Source organism: Equus caballus, chromosome 23 (genome assembly GCF_041296265.1).
Source record: "Equus caballus isolate H_3958 breed thoroughbred chromosome 23, TB-T2T, whole genome shotgun sequence".
Lineage (NCBI taxonomy): Eukaryota > Metazoa > Chordata > Mammalia > Perissodactyla > Equidae > Equus > Equus caballus.
The window spans coordinates 45,625,387-45,643,491 of NC_091706.1; positions in this window are offsets into that span (position 1 = coordinate 45,625,387).

The following is an 18,105-nucleotide window of genomic DNA, read 5'->3' on the forward strand; positions in this document are numbered from 1 at the left end:
CTAGACACAGACTTTACACTCTTTGTGAAAATTTACTCAAAATGGATCACAGTCCTAAATGTAAAATGCAAAATTATAAAGCTAAAAGATAACATAGGAGAAAACCTATATAACCTTGGCTATAGACATGCCTTTCTAGATACAACACCAAGCACTTGGTCTGTAAAAGAAATAATAGATGAGCTAGACGTTATTAAAATGAAAATCTTCTCTGTGACAGACAATATCAAGTGAATTAGAAGGCAAGCCATAAACTAGGAGAAAATATCTGCAAAAGACATCTGTTAAAGGACTATTATCCAGAATATACAAAGAACTCTTGAAGCAAAAATAAGAAAATAAACACTCTGATTAAAAATGGGCCAAGGGCTGGCCTGGTGGCACAGTGCTTAAGTTGGTACATGCCGCTTTGGAGGCCTGGGGTTTGCCTGTTTGATCCCATGTGCGGACCTACGCACCACTTGTCAAGCCATGCTGTGGCAGGCATCCCACATATAGAGGAAGATGGGCACAGATGTTAGCTCAGGGCCAGTCTTCCTCAGCAAAAAGAGGAGGATTGGTGGCAGATGTTATCTCAGGGCTAATCTTCCTAAAAAAATAAAAATGGGTCAAAGACCTCAACTGACACCTCATTAAACATATTCAGATGGCGAATAAGCATACAAAAAGTTGCTTAACATCATATGTCATAAAGGAAATGCAAATTAAAACAATAATGAGATACCACTACACACCTATTAGAATGGCCAAAATCCAGACCACTGACAAGACCCAATGCTGGCAAGAATGTAGAGCAATAGGACTTCTCATTCATTGCTGGTGAGAATGCAATGATAGTTGGCAGTTTCTTACAAAACTAAACATACCCTTACCATACGATTCAGCAATCACACTCGTTGGTATCCACCTGAAGGAGCTGAGAGTTTATGCCTACTCCAAAACCTGCACATAGATGTTTATAGCATCTTTATTCATAATTGTCAAAACTTGGAAACAACCGGGGCTGGCCCCATGGCCAGTGGTTGAGTTCACGCGCTCCGCTTTGGCGGCCCAGGGTTTCACCAGTTTGGATCCTGGGCACAGACATGGCATCGCTCATCAGCCCACTGAGGCAGCATCCCACATGCCACAACTAGAATGACCCACAATTAAATACACAGATATGTACTGGGGGGCTTTGGGGAGAAGAAGAAGAAAAAAAAGAAAGAAAAGATTGGCAACAGTTCTTAGCTCAGGTGCCAATCTTTAAAAAAAAAAACTTAGAAACAACCAAGGTGTCTGTTGGTACCTGAATGAATACACTAACTATGGTACGTCCAGAGAATGGACTATTGTTCAGTGCTAAAAAGAAATGAGCTATGAAGCCATGAAAGAAATGGAGTAACCTTGAATGCATATTATAAAGTGAAAGAAGTCAATATGGAAAGACTAAATACTGTATAATTCCAACTGTATGACGTTCTGGAAAAAGCAAAACTATGGATACAGTAAAAAGATCAGTGTTTTCCAGGGGTTAGTGGGGAGGGAGTGATGAATATGTGGAACAGGGAAGATTTTTAGTACAGTGAAAGTACTTTGCACGATACTATAATGATGGATACATGTCATTACACATTTGTCCAAACCTGTAGAATGTACAACACCTGGAGTGAAGCCTAAGGTAAACTGTGGACTTTGAGTGATTATGATGGTCAGTGTAGGTCCATCAGTTGTGACAAATGTATCACACTGGTAGGAGATGTTAGTAATGGAGGGACTGTGCATGTGTGGGGGCAGGGGATATATGGCAAATCTCTGTACCTCCATCTCAGTTTTGTTCTAAAGCTAAAACTACTCCATAGAATAATAATAATGAAATCTTAAAAAACAAACAATAAGTCATATGAAGAAAGACACAGGACAAAATAACTAAGCTTATTATTTTCAAGAATAAAAAAAGACAGTACCAAGAATTTTGGGAGAAAAAAATGTTAACTATTTAAAAAATAGGGAGAGGAAATTATATAGCTTAAAATGTACTGAAATTACAAACCTAATGGTAGAATTAGTAGCAGATTAGACACCACAAAATAAAAAATTTGTGAAATTGATTGTGGTTCTGAAGAAAATTTCCACAATACACATGCATAAACGAAAGAAGGAAAACACAAGAAAGAGCATAAGAGACCCAGGCTCTGGCTGATGGACAGTCTGACTGACATGTTCTTTCAGTTCCAGCCGGAGATGAGAGAGAATGAGGCAGAAGTCATATTCAAAGAGGATAATGGCTAAAAGTTTTCCAAAAATAATAATAATAAAACCTTCCTGTCACAGAGTCAAGAAGCTCTACGAACTTCAAACATGGTGACTACAAATAAACTGCACTCAGGAATGTCGTATGACGATTGCTGAAAACAAAACACAAAGACAACAATCTGAAGGAGGGGAGGTGCAGTGGTAGGCAAGCTCTGAGGAAAACTTTAAAGAAACGTCGATAAAGTGATAGCTGGCATCTCAAAAGAAAGAATAGAAACCAGAGCACTGTAGAATAATATTCCTTATGCTTCAAGAAAATAACTGTCAAATAAAATGAATCCTAAATAAAGATATTTTCAGGCAAACAAAATGGAGAAAATTCATCAGCAACAGACCTGCTATAAAGGTAATAGAAAAGAATAGTCTTCACTCAGAAGGAAATGTAACCTGGCAGGAAACTTGAAGATAAAGAACAAATATGAATAGTAGAGTTTACATTTAGTGGTAAATTTAATAAAATATTGACTGTGTAACATAGTAATAAAAGTATTTGTGACATTTACAACATGGAGACCATTAAAATGCATAATAACAATCACACTTAAGAAGGGAATGCATAGCATTAAAGTGGTCCAAAGTCCCTCATTATCGAGGAAATGGTAAAGGCTTTATTTTTAAATTCAAATTTAATAGAGATTGCATGAAGTAATCTCTATGGTACCCATTAAAAGAAGAGTGAAATGCTACAGGAATTAAAGCAAATAAACGGAAACATTTACTAGCGTTTTTTTTTTCCTTTGGTGAGGAAGATGGTCCTTGAGCTAACATCTGTCGCCAATCTTCCTCTATTTTATATGTGGGATGCCACCATAGCGTGGCTTGATGAGCAGTGTGTAGGTCCACACCCAGGATCCAAACCCTCCAACCCCTGGCTGCCAAAGCAGAGCACACACGAACTTAACCACTACACCACCAGGCCAGCCTCGGGAAATACTTAATAGTTAAAATAATTAGAAAGAAGCTAAACAAAGAAAGATAAAAGGCATACATAGAAAACAGTTAGTCAGATGATATATTTAAACTCAAATTATATCAGTAATTATACTAAAGGTAAAACAACTAAAAGAATCAGAATATACTGATTCCAGGGGCCCTTCTTACTAAAGAAAAAGTTTTATTTAATCCAAAGATAAATGAGGAAATATCGACAAAAAGATACTGAAAAAATTGGTTAGAGATAATTGTAAGGCTTAATTAAAAGTGACAAGAGTGGAAATGAATTATATACACCATGACAAAGTGGTTAGAACATACACACAAACACATACACACACACACAAATGAGATAAGTAGCGGAAACTCACTGACTTCTACAGAGGAGATAGAGAAATACTAAATACCAAAGAATAGAAAATTCACAAACCAAACAGTGGAGACCTGTGCAAGGAACAGTGGGTTTAAGTGTCAGATAACAGCATCAATGTAAAAGGAAGCATTATGACAAAGGTAGAAATGTTTTAAATACCAAAATACCTTTAGCAAATGGTGAAGAAATTTAGACCATATAATAAAAAATACATGGTAAATATAACGTACAGTATTTTTAACATAAAATAGTATAGGGGAGCTAAAAACCAACGTGTAAGTTCCATCAATAAATGTAACTTGGCTTAACTCACCTTTCAAAAGAAGAAAAATTTTCAGAATGGCTCACAAAGCAAAACACAATTCTATATTCTATAAAAAAATACACTGAAAATAACATATGATGAATGGATAAAAATTAAAGAATGGGCAAAATATATCAGACAATTTAAACAAAACTTAAGCAGATATTGAAAACGCTAAGTCTGACAAGGTGAGTTAACTCTAAATAAGATAAAGTAGAATATTTTATTATATATATATTTTATATTATACTTTATAATATAATGACCAATAGTCACAAAGAAGATATAACAGTTATTGGCTGCTGTGCACTGAAAAATCAGCAGCTACCTTCAAAAAGCAGAGACTAGAGGGCATACAAAGAGGAAAATAGAGAGTCTACCCATAAACTCTCTTCAGGCTTGAAAGACCTTCCCCAAACCTGCTTGGAGTACTGCCAGCTACTAACTCCCAGTTGTTAGCCCTCCCTAGAAAGTGTTTTGGCTGGAGGGAGCTGGCTCTCCCAAGAACAAGTCCCTTTTCTGCTGACAGACTACATCCAGAGGCCACTCAATGTAAGCATACGACTGTCTGCCCCCATCAATGCAACAGTGGACAACTCTGAAGAGCCATCCCAGCTTCAGCGCACCTCTTGTGTTTGCTGGCTGAAGTCTCTGTGGAGACTGCATGACAGCCAAACTACTTCCTCTGGCCCATTCTGGCTCTTTCCATTTCTATCAATAAGTATTGATCCCAAGAGCACTTCTTAATAAACCTCTAGCACACTATTTTGTCTCAGATCAAATGGATACAATATTGAGTAAAGATGAAAAACATCTAAATAGCCATCGAGAAGGAGGCTCTTATTGATATATCCAATTTTGCAGTCTGATACTATAAAATACAGCTACTTTTCATGTGCTCATGGAATAATCTATTATTTAGAATTCAGAAGAAATAAAATTTATAAATACTGCAATCTAAAAGTAAAAATAGTAAAAATTGAATTGAAGAAAAGGCAATAGCCGTGGGAAGAACTGGAACAAAATATTTTCCGTTGATGTTATAGACAAAGCCTTAAAATGCCTATTACATAAAATGCTCTGAAAAGTTGAGAGAAAAGAAAAAATTACCAGAAAATTTGCAGAGTAAGTGAATAGGGTATAAAAAGAGAAAGCGTTCATAGGCTCTTATGAACATGAAATTATGTTGAACATAATAACAGCAACAACACATAAAACTACACAGTGATACCATTTGTCTTTTATCAACTTGGCAAAATCAGAAAGACTGACAATATATTCTGTTAGGTAAGTTTTAGAAAATAGGAATTTTTGTATGTTGTGGGGGATTTCAAAATGTTACAGCCTCTACTGAAGAGAGCTTGATCCACTTTTACAAACATAAAACAATATAATGCACAAGTATATTGTTATACCATTATTTATTCTAGCAAAGTTTGAAAACAACCCACAACTTACACACCATAATAGGTAACTAGCTAGATAAATTACAATGCATTCATACAGGGTAGTACTAATTAAGTATAAAAAGAAATAAAGAAGATGTTCATTGTGGATTTATTTCTAGAATATGTTGTTAAATTAAAAACGTAGGTTGTCTCTGTATTTTGCAGTTTGCTAAAATTGTGTAAAATATAAGGTACAATAAGCAAAATATGTATTCTTGCAAAAAAGGATAAAGCACAAAATATTGAAAATGATTTGTGATGGGGAGGGCAGGCAGAAGGAGTAGAAGAGATATAAATGAAAGTAATATTTCTCTGAATATACCATTTTTAGAGTTTTCTTTTTTGAATCATGTCAGTGTTTTACATAGTAAAAAGTGTAAAATTCAATTTTTAAGAAAAAAGTAAACCTAAAATTTAACAAAGTAAGAGAAAAAAATGAACAGAACTATATATTAGATGGTTAACTACAGAGACAATAAGTGTTGTGTAATAAATTTGAATAGAGTGCTGTGACTATACACCTTTTGTGGGACATATTATAAGCACAAAATAAACTACCAAGGAATCTTAAGCTACAATATTAGTATTATAACTTTAAAAATCTTTTGAAGGTATCATAGGATAACACAAATAAATAAGTAAATGTAAATATTACTAGTAAAAGAAATGTTCCATATTAGAGAAAAGGAAAATATAAAATCAATACAGGTATGAAAAACATTGCAATATTGTAGTTAAATTTGAAATATTAACAAAAACAGGTTTTGAAAATATAAATACAGGAACTTCTGGTTTAAGCTCTAACATGTAAAGAACTTCGAAATTTTACTTTCTTTCTTAAAACAAGAAACAGCTGAACAAACTGAAAATCAATGACCTATCTTAGACTCATCAGAGAATAAGGTTGCAATACAAAGTGCCACTTTGAAAGCCAGAGAGACTGACAAATCCAAGGAGTTAAGGCTGAGAGCGCCTTACATGAAGAAGAAAAGCTGGAGCCATAAACTGGTAAGGAGAGTTAAAAGGTAATTCTGATGAATTGATAAAGAATGAATATAAACTAGCATGGGAGTAAGAGAGAGACACTCTTGGGGTCTAGAATCTTGGGAGGGCACAAACTTCTGTGAATTTCACCTCCAAAAACCCACCCAGATTCTTGTGGAGAAGAGCTGCCAAGAAAACTCCCTTAATAAATCTGTCAGGGCCGGCCCCGTGGCACAACGGTTAAGTTCACACGTTCTGCTTCTCGGCGGCCCAGGGTTCACCGGTTTGGATCCCGGTGCAGACGTGGCACTGCTTGGCATGCCATGCTGTGGTAGGCGTCCCACATACAAAGTAGAGGAAGATGGGCATGGATGTTAGCTCAGGGCCAGGCTTCCTCAGCAAAAAGAGGAGGACTGGCAGTAGTTAGCTCAGGGCTAATCTTCCTTAAAAAAAAAAACTAAAAAAACCCCCACAAAAATAAATCTGTCAGAGAAAGGGAAAAAGTAACCATTATGAAACAGGTTTAGAGCTTTCTCCACAACAAAAGACTACTCTCAGGAAAAAGACCTTGTCAAGCCTTATTAGATCTGAAGAAAAAGCATTTTCCCACCTGTAGCCTCCTCTGGCCTTCCTGTCTCACCTGGGGGAGGGGGGGGGCGGTAAAAAGCTAAGAAACGCTTACAAAAGCTATACCTCAGGGACACTTCCCCTAGAACTCTGAGATTTAATCATACTATTATAGAATGTTTCCCTTCCCCATTCCTAACAACCACACCAACAAGATCCAGTATAGTAACAGGGATTACAGTAAAGATCTGGAAGACTCTGTCTAAAGAGTTCTTGGGGAAGCCCAAAGACAACATGGAAGACCAAAGCAGGGGTATTTCAGGAACTTGATCTTCTGGTGCCTACAGCTACAACAAATGTTATAAACACCCAATTCCTAGTCAGAATGACGTAAATGCTCACACTGAGGCCTATTTACCTCAGTTTCTATTTTCTGATACATCATGCTTGGCAATCAACAAAAAATTAAAAAGCATGCTAAAAAAACACTTGATAAACACATCTGAAGAGACATAGTAAGCAACAGAAACAAACGGATATGATACACATATTGGAATAACCAGACAAGGAATTTACAATAATTATGATTAATATGATGAATACTCTAATGGAAACAGTAAATAACATACGAGAACAGATGAGAAATGTAAGGATTGAAATGGAATCTCTAAGAAAGGATCAAAAAGATATGCTAGAAATCAAAACACTGTAACAGAAATGAAGAATGTGATCAATGAGCTCTTCAGGAGACTCAACATAGCCTAGGAAAGAATTAGAGATCTTGAAGTTATGTCAACATGCTCCTCCCAAACTGAAATGCAGAGAGAAAAGAACAATGAAAAAAGTTGAATAGAACATCCATGAGCTATGGGACAATTTCAAAAGGTGTAATATACGCTTATTTGAAATACAAGGAGAAGACAGCACAGAAGAAATGTTTGAAGGAATAATGGCTGAAAATGTTCCAAAATTAATGACATATATCCAAACACAGACCCAGGAAGCTCACAGAACACAAAGGAGGATAATTCCCAGAAAATTTATACTTAAGCATATCAAATTCAAACTACAGAAAAACAAAGACAGAGAAAATCTCAAAAGAAGCCAGAGGAAAAAAATTACTTTACCTATAGAGAATGAGGGATAAGAAACAAAGTCGACTTCTCGTCAGAAACCATGCAAGAAAGAAGAAAGTAGAGTAATATATATATATGTAGCATTGAAAGAAAACATTCACCAACATAGATTCTTTAGTAGCAATCCAGCCCTTCATAAGTGAAGAATAAATAAAAATTTTTTTAAGACAAAACTTAGGGAATTCATTGCAAGCAGTCCTGTAAGAAATGTTAAAATTTCTTCATGGAGAAGGAAAATAACAATGATAAAATGATAAATGAGAAACTCAGATCTGTACAAAAAAAGAGAGAGTGTCAAAGAAGGATTAAATGTAGATAAAATCTTTTATCTTTTCTTATTCTTAATTAAGATAATCTAAAAGATGTGTTTATTTGAAGTAAAAATAGTAGCAATGTATTGAGTGATTATAGCATATGGATAAGTGAGAGAAATGACAGCAGTGCCATAAGGGAGAGGGCAGGGAGGAAAGGGGAATATTCTGTTATAAGGTATACCCCTCACAGGTGAAGCAGTACAGCGTTATTTGAAGGTGGACTTAGATTAGTTAAAATGTACATTGTAAACTAGAGGGAACCCAAAAAAAAAAATCACTAATATGCTAAAAGAGGAGATTAAATTAAATCATATAAAATATTAAATCAAAATCAGGTAAGCCAGAAAATGTGCAAAAAAGAAACAAAGTCTATTACAAGGCACAGAAAACATCACAAACATAGTAGATATTGTCTAACTAAATCAATAATTATTTTAAAGGCGAATGGTCTAAATACTACAATTATAAAACAGAGATTATCAGAATGAATTAAAAAAGAGACACAGCTATATTTTGCCTACGGAAAATCTAATTTAAATATGAAGTTTCATATAGGTTAAAAGAAAAGGATTAGTGGAGCCGGCTCCGTGGCCGAGTGGTTAAGTTCTCCCGCTCCGCTGTGGAGGCCCAGGGTTCGGATCCTGGGCGTGGACATGGCACCGCTCATCAGGCCACGTTGAGGTGGCATTGACACATAAAATTGACATCTCAACATTTACTACCCGGATCTTGGTTTCTAATTCCAACTTCCAAAATAGGGAACTAGAACTCTTTGGATAAATTGTTGATTCTAGACCTAGGCAGGAAATATACCAAATGAGTCAGGAACATGTTGTAGCACCAGAAAGTAAGGGAGTTCTAAAAGAGCAAAGCAAAACAAGACAAAACAATGATATGAACATTAAAGCAATCTGGAGCCAACTGAAAGTCTTCTCAAACAATTTGAACAACAAAATAAATAAGTGTTGCATTTTAACCCAAAATAGAATATAAATATTCATGATTCTATACTAATATCAATAAATTATTGAACAAAGAAAGAAAGAAGTAAATGAGGAAGAGACAAATTTCAAATACAAAATGAAATTTAAAAAATTTATGTTGACAATCTGCCTTCTAGGAGATTGATCTTAGTTCCACATTCCTCAAGCGTGGTTTTCATACTGTGACTTCTGTCCAAAGAATACAGCATGAAAATGGGGAAAAAGAGTTAGGTTTGCAAGTGGAGACACCTGAAAAACCACTACCTCAGCCAGGAGATCAATGTTAACAGCAACAACGATAAGTCAGAATTGTAGGTAGCCTTGATGGGATGTGCTAAAAATGGCACTTTACCTATAGTCTTCCTTGAAAAACACATAAGCTCAGTCTAATCATGAGAAAAACATCAGACTTCTAATTCTTTTCTTTTGCTGAGTAAGATTTGCCTTGAGCTAACATCTGTTGCCAATCTTCCTCTTTTTGCTTGAGGAAGATCTGCCCAGATCTAACATCTGTGCCAGTCTTCCTCTATTTTGTATGTAGGTCACCACCACAGCATGGCCACCAATGAGTGGTGTAGTTCTATGCCAGGGAACTGAACCCAGCCATCAAAGTGAAGCATGCCGAACTTAACCACTAGGCCATGGGGCTGGCCCCAGACCTTCTAATTCTAATCGAGATAATTCTAAATGAGGAAGTTTCTACAAAATACCTGAACAGCACTCCTTATGTCTTTTAAGGTCATTGAAAACAAGTAATGCCTAGGGAAACTCTTACAGCCAAGAGAACCCTAAGGAGACATGATGACCAAATGCAATGTGGCATCTTGGGTGAGATCCTGGAGTAGAAAAAGGACATTAAATGAAAGTTAATAAAATATGAATAAGATGTGGACTTTAGTTAATAACAATGCTTCGATATTGGTTAATTATAACAAATATATCATACTAATGTTAGATGTTAATTATAAGAGAAACAGTACAGAGTTTATGGAAAGTGTACTCTCCATATAATATTTCTGTAAATCTAAAAGTGTTCTAAAACATAAAGTTTATTTAAAAAATGTATTCTATATTTATCCACTGAAAAGGTCTAAACGCAATGACACTCCAAAAGCATTTAACACACCTAGCACGAAGGTCTTGGTTTACATCTACCATTTGCTACTGAAAAGAACTAGGACTCTTTGAAGAAATATCTGAATATAGTTTTATGGCAGGAAAAATACAATAAGACTGATCTATTTTGTTATGCAAGAAACACTCAAAGACTAATGGAATCACGTAAAAACATTGAACTCTGCTTGAAAGAGTTCTTATTGGTCACATTTGGTGCAATTTGAGCATCAAAATGAATAGTTATAGTAATCATTAAATAATAAACACGTGAATTCGTAATGATATGTAAGGAGACAGATATTGAAAGAGAAAGAACATTCTATGCACATTTAATTCACTTTAGTTCCTAAATTCTCCAATAAATTTAAGAAACTCATTTCAGTGACCCATTTAAACCTCACCAGCACAAACACAACTTTTTATGTGTATACACACATGCACATACACACATGAACACAAATTGGATTTTAGAAACAACATGAAAGCAAAATATAATAAACCCTTCAGGTAAGCATATATTAGAAATGTTGATTCAGAATTAGGCATTTGATGAAGATGTTAAGAATGTCATTTAGTCATAAGAGTATTTCATTACATTTAGAGAAGATGAAATGAAATAATACATGTAAAGTACTTAGAAATGTGCCTAGTACTCAATATACTTTTATATAATTATTATTTAATAGTAATCATAAAATCAAAATGGTTTTAAAGGACAGATATCTGCATATAGCAATTTTTTTCATTCCTATGTATTGTTTAGCTCAGATGTTTTAAAATCTTTTTTCCATAACTTTTACTGTACATAGTACCATCTATAATATATGTTATAGGATATTTAAAGAATAATCAGATGTAATTTTTTATCCAAGTAATTTTCACAGCTATTTTGAGCCTAGCTTTCAAGAAATATGTGTTCCACAGTCTACAATATTTTTAAAGAACATTTCACTATTTTCATTTCATTACATGATATTGCACAGGTATTATTGCTCATCCTTTAGACTTGTTTCAGCAAGATAGAGTTTAGAAAATGTGATTCACTTTTCCCTGGTATGCAACGTTACTAGATACACAGAATTATGTGTTCAATGAAACACTTGCAGGCTTATTTTTATAAAAACATTTGTTCAATAGTCTTTTTCAAGTCTAGAGCAAAGCCAATGTAGAATTATTAGTATTTATGTAAATAACATACCAATGAACATTACCAATTGAATATTGAATGTCTAAGATGTAAACAATGATTATTTGTGTCTTAGTAAAACATTCAGTTGATAGCAAAGTTTGTCAATGAAATGATACATATGCAACAGGAAATAATATATATAGTTAGCATATCATAGCATATCAGTACCACTTTTGTTCTACACATTTGTATTAGTTACATACAGTTTTTTTTGTTGTTATTGAAATTGAATTGTTGGTTTACAAACTGGCCCTGTACACAGAGGGTAAGGAGAGACCGAAGAGAGAGGCAGACCACTCTAGATTGGTAATTTTAATAAGCAACGGAACTTACTTACGAGGCTTGTCTTGAGCAGCTTCAAGATGAAAAGATCTCTATACCTGCTTGCCAGAATCTTAAAGTTGATAAAGAGTCGTTAACTGGGCTCAGTACCATATACTGTCCAGACCACAATTACATGTGTCCACTACCACATTACTATCTCAAGGCTATGTCCTTGGGCAGCTTCTATGTTGGGGAAGGCAAGCGGAATGCACATTCCAAGGACAGGAAGGGGCTTAGGAGCCTTCAATAACCTGGGTCCAGCTCACAGGTCAACCAACGGTCACGTCCCTCGATAACTGACTCCAACAGAAATCTTTTTGAAAGTCAGCTTTCCACTATTTTCCCACCATTCACTATTGTGATCATTATGGACAAAACAGAGATGTCAGATGTTTGACTTTTTGTACTTGGAAATTTGCATGCATTTGCCTTGAAATTCCCAATACTACAGACAGAGAGAAGACAAATCTCTTTCATATATTTCTGCTAATTTCCCCAGAAATACTTAAATTACCCGGGTGTTCTAGGAATCTAGGTAAGTGATTATCCAACCTAGCTGCCCAATAGAATCACTTCGTAGCAATTTAAGTAGTAGGCATGCCCAAGTCACATCTCATATTAATTGAATAAAATAAATTAGGATGGGTCCCAGGTATAGGGACTTACTTGAATTTCTCTAAGTAATGCTAATCTGCAAGCATGGTTGAGAGTCACCAGTGTTTTATCTTGATCATGTTGTGTTGATGCAATATCATATTGATTCCAACATGGAATTCAGGCACTTCTTCAGGTTCTACAATGTGTATTTAGTGTATATTACTGAATCTAGTGTATCTCACTGAACACTGTTTGTTGATGACAATTAAATGTTTGAAGAGTAGATAATTTTTCAGCAGGCAACTTGGAACTAACGCTGTTATATTGTCTATTTTCCATGTTCCTTTAGCACTTTGTATATGGTTCCTAAAGAACACACCACTTTCCATTGTAGTGATTTGTATAATTTCCAGTTTCCTACCATATACTGGGAGTATTATGCGAGCAGAGATCTTTGTACATCTGGTTTGACTATATTTCCAAAAAGGCTTTGTCCCTGGTGCAAGAAAATGTTTAATATAAGCTGGATGGATAAATAAATGAATGAATGTACCATAATTCTGGGTGGATTTTATTTCCTTCCCAAATAATTCTTTTCCTGGTATCCAAAATATGAACATAACTGAGATTCTTGTGCAATTTTTGGGTATCTATTTGTAAGTAACAAAACTTCAATTTAAATAAATAAGTAAAAATTGAAAATCTGTTTTCAGTTCTAAACAAAAGACATAAGCTTCCATCAATGATAAATAAAACCAAGGACATGAAGGCTTGTATACTGCTACTCTCTTTCTTCTCTCTCCCTACTACTCATCTCCTCATCTTTCTGGGTGTGGTCTTCATTTTGTTGGATGGACTCTTTTTAAGGAGCACTTCCATTGCCACCTTGTTAAAAGCAGTTCTGGATTATAGACTTTCCATCAAGGCAAAAGGAAAGCCTTCATTGCCATCTCCAGTAAGAAAAATATACTAAGAAATTACCAGATTGGTCAGCTTAGCAAATGAGCTCAGCCTGGAATCAAGAATAATTTTGAGAGTAATGATTGGCCCATCCCAGTTTATCTGCTCATCTTGATCCAAAGAGGCGAATCTGTCCTCAGCACAGGGAAAGCACAGGCATGGCCATGTGGGAAGGGTATGGTTGATGGGAACTTCAAGTGTTCTCCATAGAATGGGATAACGCTTACAGCCAAAGGCTACAAGATCACAGGTAAACTAAAGAGGAAACATAAGAGAAAGAAAATACAGAGCTATAAGGTTTACATGTTGTAAAATTAAAAACATGCCTGTATTGTTTCTGCATGTTCTTTAAAGTACATTAGATTGAAGCAAATCATTAAAACAAATAATACAACCAGAAGTAGAGACTGAAACTGTAAATAGTGAAGGTGGACATGGCGATTAATCAAATGAAAAATTATTTACATAGTGGTGAAATTAGTTAGCTGAGATGGAATGTTTCAGACAAAAAGGTATTTTAAAATACATCTCTTTCTTTGTGTTTTCTTCTCCACATACAAAATAAGAGTCCTTGATACATTCAGATCTCTGAGAAGCAAAGTAAGCAGATAGAATTTAGATTTGGAAATGTGTTCGTGAAGGATTTGGAAATGAAGAATGATAAACACTAAGATCTTGTTAGTGTGGTGACAGGAAAACTTGATCAATTTGACAGTTTCTGGTAATCTTCACATTTTCAAGCTCCCTGACTTGAAAATAGAAATAATTTTTCCTAACCCACACATAGGAGAAGGGTGAAGAGGAACAGAACAGCATTTATTAAGTACCAGCTTCTAGGGGGCTGGCCCGGTGGCGCATTGGTTAAGTGTGCACGTTCCACTTCAGCGGCTGGGGGTTCACTGGGTGCGGACATGGTGCCGCTTGGCACGCCATGCTGTGCTAGGCCTCCCACATATAAAGTAGAGGAAGATGGGCATGGATGTCAGCTCAGGGACAGCCTTACTCAGCAAAAAGTGGAGGATTGGCGGTAGTTAGCTCAGGGCTAATCTTCCTCAAAGAAAAAAAAATAGTACCAGCTTCTGTGTTAGGCTTTATACATTCTTAAGTATATTTACTCTCACAACTACCCAGAGATAATAATAACCCATTTAAAAGGCTATAAAACTTTCTCAGAGAAAGTTTACTTTATCAAAAGGTAACATAGTAATTTGTAGAACTCAAATGCTAGCATGTCTGCTTTTGAGCAAAGTTATTTTTAAATCCACCTAGACATATGTAGAAGACAGATTATCTTATTAACAATCCTGGGCATAGGAAGAATTAAAAAATTTTTGAATGAATATGATCCTGAAATATACTATTGTCAAATGTATACAATTTGCATTTATAAATTCATTATAATACAACTTAGAGTAGTATGAGTGTAATACTTATAGTGTAATAAGAGATATGGATTTTGCAAATTTAACATAAGCATGATTACTGTAAAAACAATATGGTGTAGATGAGAAAATATTTTACAATGATAGCCTCTTTGTCATCTTCACTGCATACCAAACAAGAAAACATATTTGCAAATTATAGAATGAATAATTATTAAAGTAATTTTCATTGGATAAAATTTTTAAATACTGTAGTAAACACTGCTACATCAGCATGAATTTTTTCCTTTTCCATTTTAGTAAGGAGCCCTCTCAGCTTTATCTAGGCATATGGCTACCTAGTTAGAAGCTGCTTCCCAGCTTCTCTTAAGATAAGTGTACCATTGACTTAGTCCCATCCTGTAGGATGTGCTAGAAGAGATCTGTGTGACTTCTGGTGAAACTTACCCTGAATTCCCTCCACAATCAGTCTTGGGGGATGGAAGACAGATAAAGCAATGGGCCAGCTTCAACCAGGTAGATAAGGACAATTCTCTAGGGAATGACAGTGCACAAGAAGAATGTCACCAGATTATAACAATCTGAGTTCTTGGAAGATTGTTTTGAGGAGCACTGTCCTGACAGCCTGTATTGCTCAACAACCGACTGCCATGTGCAAGAGAAATCAACAGTCTGTATAAACTACCACTCCAGCTACTTCGCTGACACCTTACTAATAAAATATTAACTATGTTTTCTTTTTCTGCTCATTCCTGTTCCCCACTTGGCTCTCTTCCCACTATTTTTCTGATAGCATATAAGTCATTCTGTGCTCAACCCTAAAAGAAAAGATGTGCAAACACAAATCAAAGAAAAGCAAATTTCTTCACACTTTTGACTTACAAAGGCACCCTAGGAATTTCATAGGAATAATAATAGCTAGCATTTGTATAGTTCTTATTTGGTGCCGGACAAAATTTTGGTTATTTGCACATAGCAAATTCTGTGAAGTAAATAATATTATCATTCTTATTTATCAGTTGAAGAAAGCAAGGTGCATAGAGGCTAAATAACATGGCTGCAAAGCTAGTGAGTAGATGTGCAGGTATTCAACCCTAGTCTGACTTCAGTGCCCATGCTTTCAATAATTCCTAATAAAAGAAATACAGGTTATAGGCAATAGACATGGAAGAATATAGGTCAGAAACTATAAAAATTCCTTCCAATGGAATTAGAAAAGGATCACCCTTGTTGTAGAGAGTAATGAAATCTCAGACTGTGATGGATCTATAGGCACATGCTTGCCAAATCTGTAAAAGCCCAGAATTCTACATGCTAACAAGGTATGAAAACATTAGGATTATTCCAAAGTGTGTTACAGGAGAAGGAGCTCTAGAAAATAGTGGGTTTCTTAGGCCTAGTGGAACATAGAAGGAGCAGTCAAAGCCTTGGACTTGAAGGGGATTATGAATAAGCTTGAGGGATGACTCTGCAGTGACCTACGTGAACCAACAACAGAAGACTAGGGAAAGCATCAGTTCCTCAGTGGTTATTAGCCTGTATTATATAACCACTGAAGAATTCACGAGCATCCTTCCCAACCGACTAAGATATTGACCTTACACAAGCCCCTAGAACTTAGACACAACTCCTAAAAAGGGAAGAATTCCAAATGACAGAGATAAAATTACTACCACTCCAGCAAAACTGGAGTGAAAAGAAAATAATTTGAGTTTATGGAATGAGATTACTATCCACTACAGAAAACTTTCAATCATTTACATTTTAATATCTGATATGTATATATATATATATGTAAATCTTTCAGTTTAACTATGGAGGAAACTGAGATTCAAGTTTGCCCAAGGCCACATGGCTTGTATTACAAGACCTTTTCTAACAATCTGAATCTTCTAGTTTTTTTATATTTTTGAGGAAGATTAGCCCTGAGCTAACATCTGCCACCAATCCTCCTCTTTTTGCTGAGGAAGACTGGCTCTGAGCTAACATCCGTGCCCATCTTCCTCTACTTTATACGTGGGAAGCCTACCACATCATGGCTTGTCAAGTGGTGCCATGTCTGCACCCGGAGTCTGAACGGGTGAGACGGGGGCCACCGAAGCAGAACGTGTGCACTTAACTACTGCGCCACTGGGCCAGCCCCTGAATCTTCTAGTTTTAACATTACTATACCACATCATCAAACAAGAAATATCAGAATCCACACCTAATAAAAAGTCTTTCATTCTTTAGGCTTTTTTAATGAGTAAGTTTCATGTCATGAATAGCTTAACATGGTACTACCTACAAGCGCAAAAATAGACTTTTTGATCTCCTTCGAATATCATCCCATTTATCAAATTGGAACAGAAATATTGGAGAAAAAAATCTGTATAAGGAAACTACATCTGCTCAGACTGAAGCTTTTAAATGCCATTAGTCAACTAATTTTGTTTCCTTAAAATATGCCTGTGTGATACCATTACCACAATGAACGTACTCAACAGATCCAACATCTACTGAGGTATTTGCATATATCAAACTCATCCAATTGTACACAATAAATATGTTCGGTGCATTGTACATCAAGTATAGCTCAATAAAGCTGCTTTTAAAAAGTTAGAAAATATGCCACTATTTGCATTTTCTCTCTGTTAATGTGTTATTTTGATTTTAACTTCTTATTCTTTGCAAAATTTGCTTATTTAGGGCTTTTGTAACTAAAATTGCTTTTTGATACAATCCCACCCCCTTGTTTAAAACAATTTTGTTCACTATTTGCAAACAGATTTCCAATTTGTCTATATGATTTCTTGCTTATTTCAAAAAATTGGTGATAGTCACAGGTGGGCTCAAGAGATAAAGAGAAGGTAGAGGGAGGAGATGATGGAAAAGGAGGAGGAGGAAGCTGAGGAGAGGGAGGAGGAGAAAGTTATGTCTTGTTCTGTCCTTGTCTTTCGAGTCTATCACAGTTTACACAAGAGGCTACAAAATCTGATGACCTTGATTTTAGCTCACTCCCAAATCTGTTTTATTCTCCTTGTTTCTGTGATTACATGCATCCTTCCAGCTGAAATTGCTGAGCAGTTTTCAACCTACTACACTCTCCCTATCAAAGTTTTTATGTATATATTTTTCAACCATCCATCCATCCATCTAGTAAATACTCATTGTACCTGTATGTAAGCACAAATATCTCCCTAAGGTAGTAATCTCAACAC